This window comes from Garra rufa, chromosome 11 (genome assembly GCF_049309525.1).
Source record: "Garra rufa chromosome 11, GarRuf1.0, whole genome shotgun sequence".
In the NCBI taxonomy this organism is placed as follows: domain Eukaryota; kingdom Metazoa; phylum Chordata; class Actinopteri; order Cypriniformes; family Cyprinidae; genus Garra; species Garra rufa.
The window spans coordinates 24,077,945-24,094,015 of record NC_133371.1 but is presented as its reverse complement, the minus strand read 5'-3'; the positions used below and the strand labels follow the sequence as shown (position 1 = coordinate 24,094,015).

At 36.7% G+C, this 16,071-nt stretch overlaps 1 protein-coding gene across 1 annotated transcript in view; it reads right to left on the bottom strand.

The window, feature by feature from the left end:
• Window positions 1–15,455, bottom strand: part of sipa1l3 (signal-induced proliferation-associated 1 like 3) — a 130,676-nt gene extending 115,221 nt beyond the window's left edge. Inside the window, exon 1 of the mRNA XM_073850095.1 lies at window positions 15,320–15,455. The gene's annotated coding sequence lies outside the window, so the exon portion shown is untranslated. The remainder of the gene's footprint in view (window positions 1–15,319) is intronic.
• Window positions 15,456–16,071: the final 616 nt, after the last annotated feature.

Below are 16,071 nucleotides of genomic sequence, written 5' to 3'. Positions count from 1 at the left end.
CTTTCGGATCTTCCCTCGTGTTTTTCTCTTTCTCTCACTATCTGAGGGTCTGGCCATCTCTCATCCCTAATCGGTCCATCTCTACCTCTCCCACGATGATAAGAGCTCAACTGTTCTTCAGAGAAAACAAGCCATTTCCCTCTCTCTCTCTCGAGCGGTGTGTAGTGTAACTCTCCTGAGATCCAGGAACACAACAGTCAACACCCCACTGTCATTACTCTTTATTTTCACTACGTAGTGAGCATCTGAGTGTGTGTGTGTGTGTGTGTGTGTGTGTGTGTGTGTGTTAGGGATGGGGCCGTTTCGATCCAGTATCGGTATCGGGTTCCGATACCAGCTTAATTAATGGATCGGAAATTTCCGATCCAACCTGGAGAAATTTCCGATCCAGAGTTATGTCTACGTACAGTGCTGTCTGCTGAAATGACTTCACAAGTGATCCCGGGCTAGGTGACGTGTCTGTGCTCCAATGAGACACTGAGAGAGATGACATGCCTCCTTTCAGGAAATCTTCAGTTTGCAGGTAGCAGTTTAGCATTGAGCGTCATACATGTCCGCTGTGTGGAAATACTTCACGGTCGGAAATACCACAAAGACAGCAATGTGCAATGTATGCAAAGCCGTTGTTCCGAGAGGTGGAACCTCGTGGATTTATTAAGTAGATTAACTGTTAAATATTATCCATCATAGAGTAAAAGTTTATAATTTGTACATTTCGCGCGTGTTATTTTCTGTTTTTACCGCTGCCGCACACACCTGACGCGAGAACGCGCAGAGAGAGAGAGAGAGAGAGAGAGAGAGAGAGAGAAAGACGTGATTCAAACTGCGCGATTCACAGACTGATTACTCTTTAACGTCTCTTGAACAGAAACATTCATACAAAGTTATGTTTAAATACCCGTTGTTTTATTCTGGGAAACACCGTCGGTTATGTCTTCAGTGAACCGAAACAGCTGAGAAGGAGATGCGTGTCAGTATTAGGTACGTGCATTAGGCCTTAAAGAGACAGCATCCTATAAATACCTGCAGTGAGAAGCACTAGTTATTTATCAATGAATTATAAAATTTCTGCACCTGAATACTAGTATTATTGATTTTATTAGTAACTTTATGTTGTATTCATCTACACTTGTCATTTGTGTAATTGTTCTTGTTTTGTTACTGACTTTATTAGTTCAGCTAGTTGTTGCTGTGGATTAGAAGTACTTTAAGTAAGCATTCAGTAATTAATAAACAACAAGCTTTTTTTTATTTTGTTTGTTTTTTGCTGATCCGAAAAGTGATCCGATCTGTGACTCAAAATCTGTGATATGATCCGAACAGTGAGTTTTGTGATCCGTTGCACCACTAGTAAGATGTTTACAGTACACTTATTGCACTTTTATTAAAACCTTATTTTGTTGCTGCTACCCAAGCAAGAATTTACTGATTTTATGTTGATCAGATTCACATTGTTCTATCTATAGAGTGAATATTTATTTTTTATTTCAAATATTTGATATTTGAAAACCTTTTTGTTTCATGCATATGCAACAAGAGTGCATATTGCACTAGTATCTAGTAATCCTGTCTTGAAATTTAAATAAATATCCATTTAAACCCTTAAAGTTGCATATTTGTTTTCAGGATGGGATTTCTGCCATTTTCTAACCTCATACTTACCTCAAGTTGCTTTTTGGGAGATACTTAGACTTGCTTGTAGAGAAGTTTGTTACAGCCTCATAAAATCAACAATAATGATAATAGTCATAGTGATATAAAAGCAAATAGAGCTCTGGTATCGGAATAGTATCGGTATCGGCAGATATCCAAATTCAGGTATCGGAATCGGATCGGAAGTGAAAAAATGTGGATCGGTGCATCCCTATAGTGTGTGTGTGTGTGTGTGTGTGTGTGTGTGTGTGTGTGTGTGTGTGTGTGGCAGATATTGACGGCGAGTAGCTTTCAACTCCCCACAGACACTGTGCTGTACAGCATGAGAGACAAACTCATGGTGGGATAAACAAATAAGTGGGTTAAAAAAAAAAACACACAAATGCCACCAGCGCTTCAAATCTGCTCGCATTGACTTAAACATTTGGAGACAAATACAAGTCGCATCGTTTTTCTAACCGCAAGCAACTCTATACAACACAAAGTTGTGTTTTTGTCTAAACAGCAACAAGCTGTTTGATTGATCTGACCAATTATAATGCCGAATCTGCCATTTTGTCTGACAAACAAACCAACCAAACATTGGTGGACTTGAACTTAAAAACTGGTATTAACGTCTTTTGTGGATGAAACAAGATACACTCTCATGTTCATTCAAGTTTATTTCATGCTATAACTAGTTAAGAGGAAGAGATGATGAGTTTATGTGCCACATTAAAGAGCCACAAAACTGTATTTATTGTTTGAATTTCTTATAAAATGACTCAATTCGAAAGCTGAGACTTTGTTTCATACCAAAGGAAACCTGCTCTGTCTTGTCTGTTGACGCATTGTCAGTATCCTCATTGCTTCGCAATGTATTTTTCAACATGTGAGAACATTTGACAGCATACTTGAGATTTCAAAATTTTCAACAATTAAATAGAATATTTAAGACCTATTTTCCAAAAAAAAAAAAAAAAGTAAACTAAATTTGCATTTGCAACAGAATACCATCCTGATCTAATGATGAAAACATACCTGTGGGAGCCTTTCCACAAGATGCAAAATACCGCCATGTACATTTTGTGACATATTCAATGTGAAATGTTGGTTTTGTGCGCATCATCACAGTTCTGACTTGAAATGTCCATTGAGTTGTGCTATAACGCTAATGCTCCATCACTTTTAAACTAGGGATGGGATGATAAATCAATTAATGGATCGATTCTGGGATCTTCTGAATCATAATCAGAATGCTTTTATGACGCAAAATTAATGTAAACACAACCCACTGTGAACACCCTTGTAATAATTATTTTAGGTTTAAGTATGTGCAAGAATTTGGAAACAAGCAGAGCACGGCCGTTTCTAAAGCAAGCAGTGCCATCTGCTGTTCAAAACTAAGCTCAGAATGGATTTGAGAATCATGATGTGTTCGGGAAATCTCAGAATTGAAGCTGAATCAGTTCTTGATTTGCGTTGCAACGATTTATCGTCCCATCCCTAGTTTTAACATAACGTAGCATCTCCACTACACCTAAACCTACCCGATAGTATGATCAAAAGCACAATCGCAAGCATACCGTTTTAGCTTGTTTTTCGACCTCTCATTTTTCAGCTTTTTCATCGTGAGTCATGTTTCTCACAAGATTCGTACCCAAGAATTCCGCATCCTCAATCCAGTTCCGTGCCGGCTGAGCTACCGAGCAAGCTTGTTACGTTTGGAAAATGAAACTTATGGAGCTGTGATCATAACTGTGTACAAAAACGATTGCAAGTGCTTGCCGTTGTACCGCCTCTAGTGTTCATTTCTGTTGGAAACTCCAGTGGTATGTACTTATTGTTACGTATTTCGCGTCTTGCGAATAAGTTCCCACAGGTAAGTTTTCGTGAGAAGATCAGGGAGCAGAGATAATGCAAAGGTAGCTTAAGTTTATGTTAAATATCAACCATATTTGACTGGCATGCATGGCTAGTGTTAAGTTATCCCAAAGATTACGGTTATGTGTGCAGACAGTGGGTGGAGTTGGTTCCATGAAAACAATGCTTTACAGACAGTCACCTTCCTGATATCTTCATGCGGATAATCGAAATTAAAAGTAACTAGCTGACTGCAGAACTTGAATTTCAGGCACTCGAACTGTGTGGAAATCTCCAGACATTCTTTGTGGGCTTGCTTATAGATGATCTGTGACACCGCTTGCATGCGATTGACTTCTGCAACAGTACAAAATCATGGAACTCTTTGCCCTTTCCCCAAATCTGATTTAGTAATGGATAAAGGCATGCGATGAACTAAATGGCATTCTGGGAATGACTCCATGCTGAACTCAATTAGAATTAAAACAATGACTCTACAGTGGCTGGACTTTGGCTATGGAGAGTTAAAAACACGCACACAATCGCACAGGCACACGTGAACGCACACATGAACGCACATACGCGACTTCCTCTCAAGAAATTCCAGTCTGTAACAGTGGCGAGAAAACGAGGCCCTTGGTGCTTTTGGCACGAGCGTCAGTATTAACCCCAAGCCTGGCACTCCAGTACTTTGGAGACAATCTGCAGCTTTGTCTGAGCCACAACCAGTGTGCTGACAGAAGGAGGGCAGCTCTGCACTGCAGAAACGCCTCGGTTGTGTGCAGCCATTTATAAGGGTTGCACGAGGCAAGGTACCGTTGACTACGCCAACGTCACATCTTTGAAGTGGTCCTGGAAGCAGCTTTGTTCATAGCTCAGTACGAGTTATCCTTGTCAAATTTGAGAAACGCTCACCCACAGGCCATAATTCAGTTTCTATGGTCACTGTGGGCAGGAACGCTTGAAGCTAGAACTGAATAAGGAACTTGTGGACAGGTAAATCTCTCCACAATGGCTTACAACACACGTATTTTAACATGCAGAGTTTTTTGAGCTACAGCCTTCATCTGTCTGTCCACGTATGCATGATCCAATGCGTGAATGCGTAATTAAATATTTGAAGGGTTAAATACACCAACTGAGGCAAACTGTAGTGCGATTAATTAGAATACATGCTTGGCGAAGCAAAGCTGCAATCGCATTATCCAGGTCTGCGAGTGTGACTTCAAACTGTTTACATTGTAAATAGACAAATTATTGCCTCAGTTCTTGTTCCAATCACATATTAATTTACATTTACCACCTTTGTTTAAAAGCTTGCAGTCAGTAAGATTCCTATTTTCCCAAAGAAATTAATAGCTGTATTCAGCAGTAACACATTAAATTGATCAAAAGTTTTATAATGTTACAAAATGTTTCTATTTCAAATAAACGTTCTATTTATTTAAAGAACCCTCAAAAATATTCAGCAGCAAAACAGCATTCTATGGAAGCCCATTACCACTACTGAATATTTTTTTTTAAAAAAGGTCATTGCGACTTTTTTTCCCCTTGTATTTGCGAGTTTATATCTGCAATTTACTAAGTGAGAATTTTTTCTATCTCAGAATTAGACTTTATATCTCACAATTTCAAGTTTATATCTTACCATTCTGAGAAAAAAGTCAGAAAAGTGAGATACAAACTCTCATTTGCAAGAAAAAGTCAGAACTGCGAGAATCAGACTTTCATTTGGGAGAAAAAGTCAGAATTGCGAGATACAAACTGGCATTCACAAGAAAAGTCAGAATTGCGAGACAAATTCTAATTTGCGAGATATAAACTCTCATTTGCGAGAAAAAGTCAGAATTGCAAGATACAAACTATCATTTGCGAGAAAAGTCAAAATTGCAAGATACAAACTTTTTAGTGAGAAAAAGTCAGAATTGCAAGATACAAACTTTCATTTGCGAGAAAAAGTCTGAATAGCAAGTTTATATCCCAAAAAAATCTGGCTTTTTCTTGCCATTCTGATTTTATATCTCAATATTGTGAGTTTATATCTTTTAATTCTTATGTTATAACTCGAAATTGCAAGTTTATATCTCGCAATTTTGAGAAAAAGTCAGAATTGCGAGAAACAAACTCGAATTTGTGAGAAAGTCAGAATTGCAAGATACAAACTAATTTGTGAGATACAAACTCGTATTTTCATGAAAAAGGTTAGACATTAGACTTTATAACTCACAATTTCGAGTTTATATCTTACCATTCTGAAAAAAAAGTCAGAAATGTGAGATACAAACTCTCATTTGTGAGAAAAAGTCAGAATTTCAAGATACAGACTTTCATTTGGGAGAAAAAGTCAGAATTGCAAGATACAAACTTTTTAGCAAGAAAAGTCAGAATTGCGAGATACAAACTTATTTGCAAAAAAAAGTCAGAAATGCAAGATACAAACTCATCTGTGAGAAAAGTCAGAATTGCAAGATACAAACTCTCCTTTGTGTGATACAAAATTGCATTTTCGTTAAAAAAAAGTCAAAATTGCGAGATACAAACTCTCATTTGCGAGATATTTAGAATTGCGAGATTATATCCCAAACAAATGTGACTTTATCTTGCCATTCTGACTTTATATCTCAAAATAGTGAGTTTATCTTTCGATTTTGATTTTATAACTCGCAATTGCAACTTTATATCTTGCAATTCTGAGAAAAAGTCAGAATTGTGAGATACAAACTCTCTTTTGCGAGAAAGTCAGAACTGTAAGATATAAGTTCGCAATTACTTTTTAAAATGTTCAATTCAGTGGCGGAAACAGGCTTCCATAGCATTCAACATTGATAATAGTAAGAAATGTTTTTTTAAACACCAAACCAGCATATTAGAATTAATTCTGAAGGATCATGTGACACTGAAAACTGGAGTAATAACTGCTGATAATTCCTGCTTTGCCAAAACAGAATTAAACACTATTTGTAAATATATTAACAGAAAATAAATTGTAATAATATTCCCAGCAATAGTGTTTTACTGTATTTTTGATCAAATAAATACAGCCTTGGTTAGCCTAAGAAGCATTAAAAAAAACTGACCTGAAGCGTTTAGAATGATTTAAACATTAACCCCCGGTTTCACAGACAAGGCTTAAGCCTAGTCCAAGACTAAAATGTAAGTCTGAGCCGTTTCAACTGAAATAAAATTGCACTGATTGGTCTTAAAATATATCAGTGCCTTTGTTTTGTCTCAAGATGCACATCAGTAATGTTTTTTTCTAAGCATGTTTGTAAAAATTACTTAAATGTCCTAATTGAACTATGGCCTAACCCTGGCTTAGTCTAAGCCCTGTCTGTGAAACCGGGCCTATAAGATTATAGGGCATTTAATGGAAATGTAACATTTAATGAAAGGCTCTGATTAAAAATAAAAAATATGTTGACAGTCATGTATCACATATTTGAGAAAGCCAGTGGAAATGTTGGCAACAGAAAAATAATCCTTGAACACTGAACCTTGCGCAGGTCGGCAACAGTTCTCTGGATGTAAGCCCAAACACAAAATCACTGCATAATGACACAGGACAAACTAATCAAGAAATTATTACAATATCTAACCACAATTTAACAGATTAAAAAGCAGTAACCCAATAAACCATCACTGATATGGCTATACTGTGTTTGGCTGCAAAACCTCTGTAAAAATGATGTCAAAATACGAACGGTATTGCAGACCGAAGATAGAGTGAATGCAGGAATGTGTAGGCTACTTAAACGAGTGTAGGCATATGCGTGTGGGCGTGTGCAGACTACACAGTGCGGAAAAAGTGCGGCCCTCAAGCTCTGACCACATCAGGGCTCTCGAAGGAGGCAAGCGAGAGCTTTCTGAGAAAGAAATATTCAAAAGTGTTTGAAGAAGCTCAAAAGAATCTCACTCTATTTTAAAAATAAACCCTGGACACTTGTAGGACACTTATGGGATATTACAACCTTAAAGGAACAGTTCACCCAAAAATGAAAATTCTGTAATATAATTACTCACCCTTATGTTGTTTCAAACCCGTAAGACCTTCTGCAGTTGCGTTGCGGTCTATGCAGGGTGAGAAAACTCTTGGATTTCATCAAAAATATCTTGAACTTACAGGTTTGGAACGACATGAGGCTGAGTAATTAATGACAGAATTTTCATTTAGGATTAACTATTCCTTTAAAAAGACAATCTTTAACATTTCACTTCATATAAAGCACTGAATTCTCAAAGTGGACTGAATTCTTGGCATATATGAGTGAGTCAGAGTACTTGTGAGTGAATGCGTTTCCTCTGATGTTCGCTTAGGCAACATGAGGCATTTTAACGCACTGTGTGTGTTTGATGTGACCCATCTCCTCAAAGTGGGGGTGATTCATGGGCCTGTCATCTCCTTGCATCTCCCTCATTTCCTGTCTGAGTTTCCCTCCTCTCCAACGGTGCACTAGAAAGAACCAGCGTGACGCACAATGCTACCACACTTCCCTCAATAAGAGACAGATGGAGGAAGACGCAACAAAACTTCCCACTTGATGGGGTCTATCAAGTCCGCATCTCAGTTCTCTCTTAGGTGACGCAACTACACTACAGAAAGCGTGTCTGGTTTAAGACTGGAAACTGTCGGAAGCGTTGGAAGAAACGGTACCGGAGACATTCGAGACAGTCGGCGTCCATTCATCAACACTTCCTCCCGCGTATCCGCTGACATGCTCTCGAGGATCCCCTGCTCGCTCTGACAGTTTCCTCTCGATGTCTCTCTTCCTCCCCGTCTCTCCAGAGAGAGAGGAATAAATTGCTCGGCCAGATCAATAGGAAATTCCTTAAGAACAGAAAGTTGTGAACAAGGAGATCTCCTGGGACAATGAATGGCCTACTTCCACAACTGTGTAGGTCCGAAACATCTGGTGTCATTAATTTAATGGAGATCCTCTATAAAACAAAGAGCCTTTTCCCTTTTGAGACACTTACTGGTAAAGTCAATTTCCCTCTCAGATCTCCCAAGTACTCCCACATCCAAAAATGGTTCCAGGCTAGATGTTTAAGAAATCAGACGACATCTAAGACATTTAAAAGCTTTTCTTTTGTTACAGAACATAAAAAAGCATTTTTATTAGAGAAGCAGGGTTTCTCTGTGACTATATGTGCAGATAATATATTTCTTCTAACTCAATAAGTGAAGCTTTTTCTTTTCTACTGTATCCAGTAATGCACAGATATGGAAATGATGGCCAATAAGACAATTCATGTCATGTCTCATAACCAATACATGCAGATATTATAAATCTGCACTACTTTTAAACTACTTGAAGGAACAGTTTACCCACTCTTCTGAACATACGTCGAAGACTGACAAAGAAATTGTTGAATAAAGTTGTTATTTTTATTTTCTTTACGCACAAAAAGTATTCTCGTAGCTTCATAAAATTACGGTTGAACCACTGATGTCACATTGAGTATCTGAATGACGTCCTTACCACCTTTCGTTCATTTTAACACAAGCTGTTAAAATGAAACTGATTCAAATATAGAATCTTATGAATGGACTACAGAGAGCAAGGTAATGTACCTCAACTTGACTATTTCAGGTCATTTTTGCATATTGTTTTGCACAATTCTAATTTCAACATTATTTATTCCTCAGACTTTGTTCTTTAAATCAAATAAGTATTGGCTGTATACAAACAAAGTGATCAACATTTGGTTTTTTCGACCACTGAAAATAGGTCATATTCAACAATCTGGACATGGAGCCTAATTGAGATCCCATTTCTTTAAGACTGAACAATATAGGGCCTTGAAAATGAAGACTCCAAAAGAAAAGTTTATTAAGAACTAAATTTTAAAATCATATTGCAATATCTTTAACACTTCATGAGTTATACACTGTAACAATTTTTCACCAGATTCAACTTAAAAACCTAAGTTCAGCAGCTGCCTTAAATATTTAAGTTAAATCAGCTTAAAACTACAAGTCAATTTAACTTATTACAATCAAAATTAGTTGATTTAACTTGTGAGTTCAAATGACTTAAGTTGATTTAACTTAACATTTTAAGGCAGCTGCTAAACTTAAGTTTTTAAGTTGAAACTGGTGAAAAGTTTTTACAGTGTAGGCGCGCAAACTTTGGAAAAAGAATCCTAATGGCACTTAGGGTTGCAAAAAGGTGGAACATTTCTAGTAAATTTCTGTAACATTTCAGAAATGTTGGAGGACTTTGAATCTTTCAGAAATTTTTAGAAAGTTTCCAAAAATTTAGTGGAAATTTTTCACCCCTTTGCAACTCTTGGCACTCAGACAGGTATGTTCAATTATTTATTTTTTTTTGACAGAATGAAACGAGATGCATGTTCAGTTTCAATGATATTTACTCTTCAGACATTCATCTTTAAAAGAAAAAAAAAAGTATCATTTTTTTCAAACTGACCCACATTTGGTTTTTGACCAGTGACAGTATGTACAATTTAACAATTTACTCCGGGAGCCATATTGAAATTCCAATATCTCTGGAACTGAACCATTCAGGGCCTTAAAAACGAAGATGCCAAATGGGAAGGTTGTTAAGACCCAACATCTAAAAGGCATTAAGATATCTTTAAAACTTTTTGAGTTATAGGCATGCAAACTTTGAAGAAAAAAACTACAACAAAAGTGCCGTTTCCCTATTTTTGAATGATCACCATTGGCACATAATGCAACAAAGATTACTAAAGTCAACTGATTTTACTAACAGACCTACCAATCTATGTGTAAAAGTAACATTATGATGCTGCGATCTTTCTAAAGTCATTTTTAACCCCTTGTAATTTGACTCTGAAACCCCCTCTACAAAATAGTGGATTACTCAGTGAATACTCATCCATAATATTTAATATTTTGCCATTCATCATTATACATGTTTTTTCTGGAAAAAAATATTAACAAAAATTTGTGCCGGGGACCACTGGTTTGGTTGACACGGAATGACCAAGTAACATTTATAATGTTTCATATTTATGTTTCACATAAATGCTGTTCTTTTGTACTTTAAATTAATCAAATAATACTGAAAAAAATATGAAGCAGCACAAGTTTTTACACTACTGATAATATGAAATGTTTTCTAGGTATCAAATTATTAGAATGATTCCCGAAGGATCAATGAAGTCTGATTAATTTTAAAATATAATCAAACAAAAACAGCTCTTTTAAACAGTAACAATGTTTTTACAGTACTTTTGATCAGATAAATCGCAGCTTTGCATAAGATACTTTTTATTATTATTGTTATTTTAAAAAACTGCAGACTTTTTAATGGTAGTGTACATTTATATTACAAGTAATCACATTGATTAACATCCACCATAAAAAGCATTTTTCCACCAGTGCATCCCTCATGGCCAAATAAAAAAAAATTCCGTTCTCCCTACGTTCTCCCTACTTTATTTTGCTTTTAAACTTTACCCTATATTTCACTTAAGCTATGCATGACAGTTTTAGGTTTCAGCTTTCTGTTATTCTGTTATGAATGCGCCTTGTTTCTAAATGTGGGGGGAGAGACGCCAATATCAAAGCCGTGTTTTGTTCTGCGCTCCAACTCCCTCGACTCTGTGGGATCTCTCTCGTCAATCAGGTCTCTCTGGTTCTGGAGCGGAGCAGGTGGAGAGGCTGAACTGAAACAGGTGTAAAAACAGCATGGCAGCCTGCTGACTTCGACTGACACTTAGTGGAAACCGTTCTCGCAAATGACACGTTCTCAAGAAAAGAGACATGTCAATAAGTCATGACAAAAACCACTTGTTGCCTTTCGCTCGAGTAGAATCAGACAAATAAAGGATAGCCCAGGCTATCCTATACCATATCATATTACAACGCTGTCAGTTTTAGTGCTCAACGTGAGTGAGCAGCAAAACAAGCGGAAAGTCGAGTTTTCCAGTTTTGTCCTAACGATGCAAATAGCTCCCTAGTTAATGTGCGATTACGAATGCAATATTTAACCAACTTGCACGCTATTACAGCAATTACACAATTAAAAGTAACTCGTATTAACTCTGACTTGGCACATGCCGGCCAAACTGGTCAATAAGGATACAAGCCTAAGCCTTTTCTAAATATTATTGTGCATTTTCAGACTGATTATAATAACTTTTCAGCATTTTTGAAGAGAAACCGGTGGGGTGAGTCCGCAGTGGCAAACAGTCCGATTCGACATCTGTGTTTATCCTCTAGCAAAAAACCAAACAGGCTATATTTACTCTGGCCAAACAGGCAGAAGGAGAGAGCAGAGAGCAGAGAGAACGAAAGATCGAGAGAGAGAGACTAAGAAACTTCAGCAGCTTTAGGGATTTTTCTGGCCCACTTAATGGATGTCATGGAAGCAGGTAGTAATGTCACACTAATAACCTACCTGCGATTCGACATCAGTATGCAGTTTCTTCTCCGTTTTGTAGCTTAGACTGGTCAGATCATTCACAAAAGGTGAAACCGAAAGCATCCAGCCCAGATAAATTACTCACAAATACTGGCTATTTAGTATATTAATTAGAAAAATCTTAAAACCCTTTTATCTAAGTCTAACTACACTGCAGAGCATTAAAAAGGGTGTGTAGTGTAATCTGTAATGTGATAATAAAGATACATTATTCATAACTCACTTATGACCTACATGAAATTCAAACCACTTATAAACTGCTTGACCTCAGTGTTGCTCAAAACATATTTCAGAATTTTCTATTCTTAGAGCTTAAAAAGAGAGTTAATTTCTCTCTTCACCTAATAACAGAGACACACAATTGTAAGAACAAACAAAACCCTTACAAACAATCAGGCATGTTTGCGGAAGACAATGCCTTAGAAAGACAAGGACTCGAATGACAAAATGCAAATCCCCTTAGGCCTATTTTCAGCTGAGTTTGTCTATTCAAAACCCTTTACCTATCAATAACTAACCAGCAGACTGGAAAAGGCAGAGTTTGTGAGTTTGAAAAGCTTTTCTGGTTGGTTGATGGAAAAAGATTTCAGCTATTTCTTCACACACAGATAGTTCATTGCTACTTCATAGGGCACGTTATTGAAAACTGGAGTTTAGCCTAACACCTGGATGCAGTTACTGAGATTTACAGCAGCATTCAGCTCTTCACAAAAACACATTTTGTCTTAAGTTATTACCTGAAACAAGAATCGCCTCTAAGTTTGGGACTATTTTTGTCTCAACGGTTGCGGTTCCTGACGTCCACGTTTGTTCAAGAAAAAGCCTTCACTGTTCTTTGATACATATACCATGAGAACTGAATTGGCCCAATATGACTAGTATCAGATTTGTTCATGTGATTGAATTAGCCTCAGAGAGGAAGTTACTAAAATTAAACTCCAGGCACGACAGTCTGGTTCTCTAATTTTATATTGTTTAATGTGGCGGTGTGGTGTGGTAATGCCATCTGACTTCCCCTGAAACATATGCTGATTTTTAATTATACAGCTACACATCAGTGCTTGACCTGCAGTGGAGTTATTAATATTCATAACAAAGCCCTTAAAAGGATAGTTTGTCTGCAAATGAAAAATGACTGCATCATTTATTATATAAATGCACGTGATACAAACCTGTATGACTATGCAGAAATGTTAGAGAACCCTATGAAGCCTGCCGAATCATATTTGATACATTAATTTGTAAGGCTATTAAATTATTAACGTGACCAAAATTGCTGAAAAACCTGTTGTACCCAATCTACTACATGCCTTTTGTCGTACTTTTTTTTGGAAGTAAAAGGTTAATTTCTAATGTCTACCTTCACTTTTTTCTTTTGCTGTGAAATCTTTAAAAACAAAATAATAACTTTTACATTGTTAATAATATGTGACCCTGGACCACAAAACCAGTCGTAAGTAAGAGTATATGGGTTCAAATTATGGATTTTTCTTTTATGCCAAAAATCATTGGGATATTAAGTAAAGATCGTGTTCCATGAAGATATTTAGTACATTTCCTACTGTAAATATATCGAAATTAAATTGTTGATTAGTAATATGCATTGCTAAGAACTTTATCTGGATAACTTTAAAGATGATTTTCTCAATATTTAGATTTTTTTGCACCCTCAGATTCCAGATCTATTTCAAATAGTTGTATCTCGGCCAAATAATGTCCTATCCTAACAAACCATACATCAATGGAAAGCTTATTTAGCTTTTAGATGATATAAACCTCAAAATTTCAAAAAATGTACCCTTATGACTGGATGTGTGGTTCAGGGTCACATATTTACTTACAGACTTATTGACTGAAGCAACTTATGTTTACTTGATTACTCATATTTTTTAGGCTTTTGATGAATGTTTGTATCACTGTAAGTCATACCATTCTACATTTTGCCCTCCACAATTAAAACACCATAAACTAAGCATTTAAATATCATCTTATTACATTTTATTGGCCAAATTAGAATGTCAACTGATATTTATATGCAATTTATCCCTGCTTGGCTATAAAGATCTTGCTGATTAACATTACAAGCTATCAGAGTTTTCTAACATATCAAACAGAAAAATAAACATAAACCAAATTTTGCTGTTTTTGTTCTTTCAATTTAAGGGTTCAATAAACTGTTCTATTACAAAACAATCAGATGCTAACTGACCACTATTTTACATCTGGCTTTATAGGGTTAAATCAAATGACTACGATTGTACAAGTAACCTGTCATACAGGTTTGTAACAAGATAGTAAAGTAATAATTACAGAATAATAATGTGAATTAAATATTCCTTTAATCCAACATAACAACACATAAGCCACCTGTTGTTATTAAGATCGTGAAGATAAATTTCAAACAATTTTCTGCTGTTACCAAAAAGCATACTGTATACATATACAGTAGCACAGGTATATTTGTAGCAATAGCCAACAAATTGTGTGGGTCAAAATGATCGATTTTATGCCACAAAATCATTAGGATATTAAGTAAAGATCATGTTCCATGAAGATATTTCGTAAATTTTCTACCATAATTATATCAAAACTTAATTTTTGATTAGTAATATGCATTGCTACTTAATTTGGACAACTTTAAAGGCATTTTTCTCAATATATTGATTTTTTTGCACCCTCTGATTCCAGATTTTCACAGTTGCATTTCGGCCAAATATTGTCCGATCATAACAAACCAAACACCAATGTAAAGCTTTATTAATTCAGCTTTCAGACGATGTATAAATCTCAATTTCAAAACATGTACCCTGATGACTGGTTTTGTGGTCCAGGGTCACACAAATGTATTAAGTGTTAACTATAAAAGTTAAAACTCAGAACAAATGGCTAATTTATGCTTAAACAAGTTACAAAGCAACATATGTAGACTGATATTGCCTTACAGCATTTCCACCGGCTTCTCCATGTTTTGAAACTTTACGAGAAAGCAACAGTCTGCCCTCACCAACAAAAAAAGATCATTTTAAGATGCTTCAACACACACTAACTTCTGTAAGGGCAGTACTGTGTGAAACGTAGTCTGACTATTGTTGCACGGCCTTAGTTCAGGTGAGTAAAAACTACATAGTGCTGACGCATGCGCGCTGAGTGATCAGGAAGGACTAAAGCGATTATATTTGCTAACGTTTTTTCACTTAATGAAAATACCTTACAGTGATCCCAAATCCTGCATAATAAGCAGTGCTTGCTTCACAAAAACCACCACTGTCCATTATATTCTCGAGTATATAATAAAGAAACATGACAAAATATGAAAGCTGACCAGAGGCTCCCGAGTTTTACTCGCCACTTCGTATTGTTGATTTAAACCTGACCGTAAAAACTAATTATCCCCGGTAAACGTCTCTTACCTTATCCGACCCGGGAACGCGTGAGGGGAAAACTTCTCTAAATTTCCCTAAGGAGACATGTGTAGTCCGTAAAAACGTTTCAGAAATCCTGTGGATATTGTCGCTTCTCGCCCCAGCGCCGTTCGCCAACGAGGAATTCTTCTTGGCTCCCACATTCGTTATTCCTCTTCCTCCCAGCCAACCGAAACCACGACGCCCGGCTGCTACTCGCGCACACACACACACACACACACACACACACACACACACACACATGTTGGGTTTACATGTTTTATGGGGACATTCCATAGGCGTAATGTTTTTTATACTGTACAAACCGTACTTTCTATCGCCCTACACCTACCCTACACCTAAACCTAGCCCTCACAGGAGATTGTGCACACTTTTACTTCATCAAAAAAACTCATTGTGCATGATTTATAAGCCTGTTTCCTCATGGGGACCTAAGAAATGTCCCCACAAGGTCAAAATCTACTGGTATTCCTATCCTTGTGGGGACATTTGGTCCCCATAACGTGATGAATACCAGGTACACACACACACACACACACACACACACACACACACACACACACGGCACTGCGCATGCGCGGGATACATTCACAAGTGTCTGTAGTAATGTATGAAAGAGAGCGAATTCCGCAATGTAACGTGGGGAGCGATATGTTATGGTTTATAGTTTGATTTATAGCATTAAAAACGGTACACATACAAGTAAAATAACTAATTAAGCATTACTTTCATTTAATATC